Source organism: Ranitomeya imitator, chromosome 6 (genome assembly GCF_032444005.1).
Source record: "Ranitomeya imitator isolate aRanImi1 chromosome 6, aRanImi1.pri, whole genome shotgun sequence".
NCBI classification, from domain to species: Eukaryota; Metazoa; Chordata; class Amphibia; order Anura; family Dendrobatidae; genus Ranitomeya; species Ranitomeya imitator.
In genome coordinates this window covers 492,711,674-492,720,676 of record NC_091287.1, presented here as the reverse complement: position 1 = coordinate 492,720,676, position 9,003 = coordinate 492,711,674, and the positions used below count along the sequence as shown (strand labels likewise).

The window sequence follows — 9,003 nt, the reverse complement described above, 5'->3', positions numbered from 1 at the left end:
AAATGGCTGAAAAAATTGGCGTGGGCTCCCGCGCAATTTTCTCAGCCAGAGTAGTAAAGCCAGTGACTGAGGGCAGATATTAATAGCCTGGAGAGGGTCCATGGTTATTGGCCCCCCTGGCTAAAAACATCTGCCCCCAGCCACCCCAGAAAAGGCACATCTGGAAGATGCGCATATTCTGGCACTTGGCCACTCTCTTCCCACTCCCGTGTAGTGGTGGGATATGGGGTAATGAAGGGTTAATGTCACCTTGCTATTGTAAGGTGACATTAAGCCAGATTAATAATGGAGAGGCGTCAATTATGACACCTATCCATTATTAATCCAATAGTATGAAATGGTTAAAAAAACACACACACAATATTGCAAAGTATTTTAATGAAATAAACGAACAGGTTGTTGTAATATTTTATTAGACTCTCAATCCACCTGAAGACCCTCGACCTGTAACAAATTAAAAATAATAAACCAACAATATCTCATACCTTCCGTCGATATGTCCCACGATGTAAATCCATCTGAAGGGGTTAAATTATTTTACAGGCAGGAGCTCTGCTATAATGCAGCTGTGCTCCTGCATGTAAAACCCCAGCGAATGAATGGAAAGTAGGTCAATGACCTGTAGTTACCTTCATTTGCGGTGTTGCGCCCTCTGCTGGTTGTCCTCATATGACCTCGAGCCTGGGAAAATATTCAGAAAAGTTCCCACGCTTGAGGTCATATGAGGACAACCAGCAGAGGAAGCATTAGATGTCGGTTTTGCAAGCCTGCGAGAAAATCTCGCAGTACGGATGCCATACGGATTACATACGGAAGATGCCATGCGCAAAATACGCTGCCACACGCTGCCTATGGATGACATACGGATCACTATTTTGGGAACATTTCTGCTATTACGGCCAAAACGGACCGTATGGTCTTACGCCTAGTGTGACGCCGGCCTAAGATAAATGTCTACACATAGTATAGGGGTATATATACAGTATATATATATATATATATATACTGTATATATACAGTATATATATATATATATATATACATAATTGTCTAAGGGGTACTTCCGTCTGTCTGTCCTTCTGTCACGGTTATTCGTTCGCTGATTGGTCTCGGCAGCTGCCTCTCATGGCTGCCGCGACCAATCAGCGACGGGCACAGTCCAATTAGTCCCTCCCCTACTCCCCTGCACTCACTGCCCGGCGCCCGCTTTATAATCCCCTCCGCTCACCGCTCACACAGGGTTAATGGCAGCGGTAAGGGCCCACGGTGTAACGCGCTCCGTTACCGCTGCTATTAACCCTGTGTGTCCCCAACATCAATAGTAAAAATAGGTTATGTTAAAAATAATATAAAAAAAAACCTGCTATACTCACCCTCCGCCGTCTTTTTCGCTCCTCGACACGCTCCGGGGATCGCTACATTGCAAGCGGCAGCTTCCGGTCCCGTCCCAGGGCTGGTGTGCGACAAGGACCTGCCGTGACGTCACTGTCATGTGACCGCGACGTCATCATAGGTCCTGCTCACACCAGCCCTGGGACCGCAAGCTGCCGCTTGCAATGGAGCGATCCAGGGAGCGTGGCGAGGAGCGGGAAAGGCGGCGGATGGTGAGTATAGCAGGACTTCAACGGGCTATAGGTGAGTATATGTTTATTTTTTTTTTAAAGTCTCTATACTACGTGGCTCTGTGCTGGGCAATATACTACTTGACTGGGCAATATACTACGTGGATCTGCTATATACTATGTGGCTGGCCAATATAATACGTGGCTCTGCTATATACTATGTAGCTGGGCAATATACTACGTGACTGGGCAATATACCGTACTACGTGGGCTGTGCTATATACTATGTGGCTGGGCAATATACTACGTGGCTCTGCTATATACTATGTGGATGGGCAATATACTACGTGATTGGGCAATGTACTACGTAGCTGGGCAATATACTACGTCGCTGGGCAATATACTACGTGGCCGGGCAATATACTACGTGGCCGGGCAATATACTACGTGGCCGGGCAATATACTACGTGGCCGGGCAATATACTACGTGGCTGGGCAATATACTACGTGACTGGGCAATATACTACGTGGGCTGGGCAATATACTACGTGGACATGCATATTCTAGAATACCCGATGCGTTAGAATCGGGCCACCATCTAGCATATATATGTCAGTGAGATATATATATATGTCAGTGAGACACATATATATATATTAATATTTCATACAGCGCCAGATAGCTTAAAAGCCGGTAATTCAATTGCCGGCTTTTCCTATCTCCTTCCCAAACCCGACATGATATGAGACATGGTATCTGATTGGGTTGGTTACACAAGCTTCTTTGCAGAAAAAGACGTTACTGCTGCCGGCTGGCCGGCCGGCCTCTAAAAATCATCCTTGGGGCGCCCGCTGAAAATCTGCCCCCTTCACGGTCCGGGATGCTTATAACGCCATCATTTCCAGAAGGCAGGCTGCGGGGTCAATAAGCACTCCCAGCCACGGCAGGGATCTCGGTGTGAGGCATGCGAGGAGGCGGCAGGGTAGCGTCCTTAGCTGCAGTCTCAGAGGCCTTGTGGGGCTTGGGGCTTCCAGCCTCTAGGTTATGTAAGGTCGGTGTCTGGCAAGGCGCCGCTCTATACTAGCCGAGCTGAGCAAGAGGGCAAAATGTTATCAAAACAGTCTACAGCACCTGTTGTTCCCAGGAGGTCTCCCATCCAAGTACTGTCCAAGCCTAGCACTGCTTTGCTTCCGAGATCGGACGTATCCAGGGTGGTGTGGCCGTAGGCAGAGACAAGTCTCTCACTTGCTGCTTTTCTACTTTGCAGTCTGGCTGCTGGCTGCCCTGTCCAGTGCTCAGCAAGAGGCCCTTTTGTGCTTTCCTTTCTCTTCACTTTTTTGCTGTCTCCCTTAAAGGGTTTGTAGGCAGAACGCCCTGCTCAGAGCCGCTGAGCTCACTGATCGGCTGCCGACGTGACGTCAGCGTCGCAGCTAATGCCACAGACCTAGAGCAGCGCTGAGACCCTCCGGTGGACCCGGGTAGGGTGAGTACAGGGTGGTTTGTTGCTTTCTAATAGCCTGCAAGCTGGGATGAACTTTTATTGAAAGGGAACAACCCCTTTGACTGTCTGCAGCGCGCCACAACTAGGAAGCGCACACTCACACGCAAGCGAGCACGCACATATGCTTGCATGTGGCCACACCTATTTGCCCCTGCAGCCTCAGCACCACCATGCGTCAGACTCTCTTGTTTTTTCTTCTTCTTATGATTATTTCTGTGCCTTAGCAGGAAAACACCCCCCAATTCCCTTCCGCTCCTTCCCAGCAATGAATTTGGGTCCTGGGTAGCCATCTGATTGGGTTAGTTACACAAGCTTCTTTGCAGAAAAAGACGTTAATCCAAGGATTTGGATTCCTGGACCACGGTGTGAATTACTGGTATGATGGACTCCTCGCCAGAGACGGACTACACCTCAACAAACCTGGGAAACACACATTCGCCAGAAGACTCGCTACACTCATCAGGAGGGCGTTAAACTAGAAGAAGAGGGGACGGGAAGAAAAACATTAGACTCGAACAAAGACGACCCAGGAAAACATACTCAGAAGGGAGGTAAGAACATTTCTAAAACAATCCACAGTGAGGAGATTGGAACAAAACAAAATCCTCTAAACTGCATGCTCGCAAACGCCAGAAGCCTGACAAACAAGATGGAAGAACTAGAAGCAGAAATATCTACAGGTAACTTTGACATAGTGGGAATAACCGAGACATGGTTAGATGAAAGCTATGACTGGGCAGTTAACTTACAGGGTTACAGTCTGTTTAGAAAGGATCGTAAAAATCGGAGAGGAGGAGGGGTTTGTCTCTATGTAAAGTCTTGTCTAAAGTCCACTTTAAGGGAGGATATTAGCGAAGGGAATGAGGATGTCGAGTCCATATGGGTTGAAATTCATGGAGGGAAAAATGGTAACAAAATTCTCATTGGGGTCTGTTACAAACCCCCAAATATAACAGAAAGCATGGAAAGTCTACTTCTAAAGCAGATAGATGAAGCTGCAACCCATAATGAGGTCCTGGTTATGGGGGACTTTAACTACCCGGATATTAACTGGGAAACAGAAACCTGTGAAACCCATAAAGGCAACAGGTTTCTGCTAATAACCAAGAAAAATTATCTTTCACAATTGGTGCAGAATCCAACCAGAGGAGCAGCACTTTTAGACCTAATACTATCTAATAGACCTGACAGAATAACAAATCTGCAGGTGGTCGGGCATCTAGGAAATAGCGACCACAATATTGTGCAGTTTCACCTGTCTTTCACTAGGGGGACTTGTCAGGGAGTCACAAAAACATTGAACTTTAGGAAGGCAAAGTTTGAACAGCTTAGAGATGCCCTTAATCTGGTAGACTGGGACAATATCCTCAGAAATGAGAATACAGATAATAAATGGGAAATGTTTAAGAACATCCTAAATAGGCAGTGTAAGCGGTTTATACCTTGTGGGAATAAAAGGACTAGAAATAGGAAAAACCCAATGTGGCTAAACAAAGAAGTAAGACAGGCAATTAACAGTAAAAAGAAAGCATTTGCACTACTAAAGCAGGATGGCACCATTGAAGCTCTAAAAAACTATAGGGAGAAAAATACTTTATCTAAAAAACTAATTAAAGCTGCCAAAAAGGAAACAGAGAAGCACATTGCTAAGGAGAGTAAAACTAATCCCAAACTGTTTTTCAACTATATCAATAGTAAAAGAATAAAAACTGAAAATGTAGGCCCCTTAAAAAATAGTGAGGAAAGAATGGTTGTAGATGACGAGGAAAAAGCTAACATATTAAACACCTTCTTCTCCACGGTATTCACGGTGGAAAATGAAATGCTAGGTGAAATCCCAAGAAACAATGAAAACCCTATATTAAGGGTCACCAATCTAACCCAAGAAGAGGTGCGAAACCGGCTAAATAAGATTAAAATAGATAAATCTCCGGGTCCGGATGGCATACACCCACGAGTACTAAGAGAACTAAGTAATGTAATAGATAAACCATTATTTCTTATTTTTAGTGACTCTATAGCGACAGGGTCTGTTCCGCAGGACTGGCGCATAGCAAATGTGGTGCCAATATTCAAAAAGGGCTCTAAAAGTGAACCTGGAAATTATAGGCCAGTAAGTCTAACCTCTATTGTTGGTAAAATATTTGAAGGGTTTCTGAGGGATGTTATTCTGGATTATCTCAATGAGAATAACTGTTTAACTCCATATCAGCATGGGTTTATGAGAAATCGCTCCTGTCAAACCAATCTAATCAGTTTTTATGAAGAGGTAAGCTATAGGCTGGACCACGGTGAGTCATTGGACGTTGGTATATCTCGATTTTTCCAAAGCGTTTGATACCGTGCCGCACAAGAGGTTGGTACACAAAATGAGAATGCTTGGTCTGGGGGAAAATGTGTGTAAATGGGTTAGTAACTGGCTTAGTGATAGAAAGCAGAGGGTGGTTATAAATGGTATAGTCTCTAACTGGGTTGCTGTGACCAGTGGGGTACCGCAGGGGTCAGTATTGGGACCTGTTCTCTTCAACATATTCATTAATGATCTGGTAGAAGGTTTACACAGTAAAATATCGATATTTGCAGATGATACAAAACTATGTAAAGCAGTTAATACAAGAGAAGATAGTATTCTGCTACAGATGGATCTGGATAAGTTGGAAACTTGGGCTGAAAGGTGGCAGATGAGGTTTAACAATGATAAATGTAAGGTTATACACATGGGAAGAGGGAATCAATATCACCATTACACACTGAACGGGAAACCACTGGGTAAATCTGACAGGGAGAAGGACTTGGGGATCCTAGTTAATGATAAACTTACCTGGAGCAGCCAGTGCCAGGCAGCAGCTGCCAAGGCAAACAGGATCATGGGGTGCATTAAAAGAGGTCTGGATACACATGATGAGAGCATTATACTGCCTCTGTACAAATCCCTAGTTAGACCGCACATGGAGTACTGTGTCCAGTTTTGGGCACCGGTGCTCAGGAAGGATATAATGGAACTAGAGAGAGTACAAAGGAGGGCAACAAAATTAATAAAGGGGATGGGAGAACTACAATACCCAGATAGATTAGCGAAATTAGGATTATTTAGTCTAGAAAAAAGACGACTGAGGGGCGATCTAATAACCATGTATAAGTATATAAGGGGACAATACAAATATCTCGCTGAGGATCTGTTTATACCAAGGAAGGTGACGGGCACAAGGGGGCATTCTTTGCGTCTGGAGGAGAGAAGGTTTTTCCACCAACATAGAAGAGGATTCTTTACTGTTAGGGCAGTGAGAATCTGGAATTGCTTGCCTGAGGAGGTGGTGATGGCGAACTCAGTCGAGGGGTTCAAGAGAGGCCTGGATGTCTTCCTGGAGCAGAACAATATTGTATCATACAATTATTAGGTTCTGTAGAAGGACGTAGATCTGGGTATTTATTATGATGGAATATAGGCTGAACTGGATGGACAAATGTCTTTTTTCGGCCTTACTAACTATGTTACTATGTTACTATGTTACTATGTTATTGCTGCCGGCTGGCCGGCCGGCCGGCCTCTAAAAATCATTCCCGGGGCGCCCGCTGAAAATCTGCCCCCTTCACGGTCCGGGATGCTTATAATGCCATCATTTCCAGAAGGCAGGCTGCGGGGTCAATAAGCACTCCTAGCCACGGCAGGGATCTCGGTGTGAGGCATGCGAGGAGGCGGCAGGGTAGCGTCCTTAGCTGCAGTGTCAGAGGCCTTGTGGGGCTTGGGGCTTCCAGCCTCTAGGTTATGTAAGGTCGGTGTCTGGCAAGGCGCCGCTCTATACTAGCCGAGCTGAGCAAGGGGGCAAAATGTTATCAAAACGGTCAACAGCACCTGGTGTTCCCAGGAGGTCTCCCATGCAAGTACTGTCCAAGCCCAGCCCTGCTTTGCTTCTGAGATCGGACGAGATCGGGCGTATCCAGGGTGGTGTGGCCAGTAGATGCTGCTTGGCCCATCGACTGGCCAGCCTTCCTCAGGCTCGCGTGGTGGCGAGAACTCTGACCATGTGGAGGCGGGCTCCGAAGGGCCCATGCAAAGGCTGGGCTGCCACTATAGGCGTTGCTTGTTTTGCAGTGAAACACCCGCCACAGCAGGGCCTGAGCATCAGGTGTCTTTAAAAATGGCTCGACGCAGGGTCTCCTGCAGGCTAAACCATTCATCTGGGGGGGACGCGACAGAAAGAGCCAGCTGGAGCCGCAACTTGAGGCGGATCGAGACGTCCAGGAGCGAATGAAGGAAGAGGGTGAGCTGGTTGCGAGTGACTGCGAGCTGCTCTTCAGGGGGTCATGTTGCCTGCAAAGGTGTTCTGCTTGCTTTGACCTGTAAACTGGCCACCAGGTTGCCGGCGGTTGCTTCCAAGCCCGCAGGAGGCGCTGGTCCTGTTGAAAAGAAGCCTAGTATTAAAAGTAAATAAGCAACAATGCTGGAGGCCCACGGTGATGAGAAGGATGCTGGCATTTTGCAAGGATGGAACAGCGCAAGAGAGAAAGCAAATGAAAAGAAGAAAGAAGCATGTGTGCCCTTGTGAAAGGGAATGGAAAAAAGGCATAGAGGAGAGTGACCCCTGCTGGTAGAAGGAAGGAAAAACAAAAGCCTACAGCACCTGGTATTCCCAGGCGGTCTCCCATCCAAGTACTAACCAGGCCTGACCCTGCTTAGCTTCCGAGATCAGACGAGATCGGGCGTGTTCAGGGTGGTGTGGCCGTAGGCAGAGACAGGTCTCTCACTTGCTGCTTTTCTACTTTGCAGTCTGGCTGCTGGCTGCCCTGTCCAGTGCTCAGCAAGAGGCCCTTTTGTGCTTTCCTTTCTCTTCACTTTTTTGCTGTCTCCCTTAAAGGGTTTGTAGGCAGAACGCCCTGCTCAGAGCCGCTGAGCTCACTGATCGGCTGCCGACGTGACGTCAGCGTCGCAGCTAATGCCACAGACCTAGAGCAGCGCTGAGACCCTCCGGTGGACCCGGGTAGGGTGAGTACAGGGTGGTTTGTTGCTTTCTAATAGCCTGCAAGCTGGGATGAACTTTTATTGAAAGGGAACAACCCCTTTGACTGTCTGCAGCGCGCCACAACTAGGAAGCGCACACTCACACGCAAGCGAGCACGCACATATGCTTGCATGTAGCCACACCTATTTGCCCCTGCAGCCTCAGCACCACCATGCGTCAGACTCTCTTGTTTTTTCTTCTTCTTATGATTATTTCTGTGCCTTAGCAGGAAAACACCCCCCAATTCCCTTCCGCTCCTTCCCAGCCCTGAATTTGGGTCCTGGGTAGCCATCTGATTGGGTTAGTTACACAAGCTTCTTCGCAGAAAAAGATGTTATTGCTGCCGGCTGGCCGGCCTCTAAAAATCATTCCCGGGGCGCCCGCTGAAAATCTGCCCCCTTCACGGTCCGGGATGCTTATAATGCCATCATTTCCAGAAGGCAGGCTGCGAGGTCAATAAGCACTCCTAGCCACGGCAGGGATCTCGGTGTGAGGCATGCGAGGAGGCGGCAGGGTAGCGTCCTTAGCTGCAGTCTCAGAGGCCTTGTGGGGCTTGGGGCTTCCAGCCTCTAGGTTATGTAAGGTCGGTGTCTGGCAAGGCGCCGCTCTATACTAGCCGAGCTGAGCAAGGGGGCAAAATGTTATCAAAACAGTCTACAGCACCTGGTGTTCCCAGGAGGTCTCCCATCCAAGTACTGTCCAAGCCCAGCCCTGCTTTGCTTCCGAGATCGGACGAGATCGGGCGTATCCAGGGTGGTGTGGCCAGTAGACACTGCTTGGCCCATCGACTGGCCAGCCTTCCTCAGGCTCGCGTGGTGGCGAGAACTCTGACCATGTGGAGGCGGGCTCCGAAGGGCCCATGCAAAGGCTGGGCTGCCACTATAGGCGTTGCTTGTTTTGCAGTGAAACACCCGCCGCAGCAGGGCCTGAGCAACAGGTG

At 48.0% G+C, this 9,003-nt stretch overlaps 2 non-coding genes and 1 pseudogene across 2 annotated transcripts; all 3 read right to left on the bottom strand.

Annotated features, from left to right (window-relative positions):
• Positions 1-6,904: 6,904 nt before the first annotated feature.
• Positions 6,905-7,024, bottom strand: LOC138644131 (5S ribosomal RNA; annotated as a pseudogene).
• Positions 7,025-7,673: 649 nt separating this feature from the next.
• On the bottom strand, positions 7,674-7,792 carry LOC138644022 (5S ribosomal RNA). Its single transcript, XR_011314525.1, has one exon. It is a non-coding gene; the product is annotated as a 5S ribosomal RNA (ribosomal RNA).
• Positions 7,793-8,714: 922 nt separating this feature from the next.
• LOC138643955 (5S ribosomal RNA) lies at positions 8,715-8,834 on the bottom strand. Its single transcript, XR_011314462.1, has one exon. It is a non-coding gene; the product is annotated as a 5S ribosomal RNA (ribosomal RNA).
• Between the last annotated feature and the right edge of the window lie 169 nt (positions 8,835-9,003).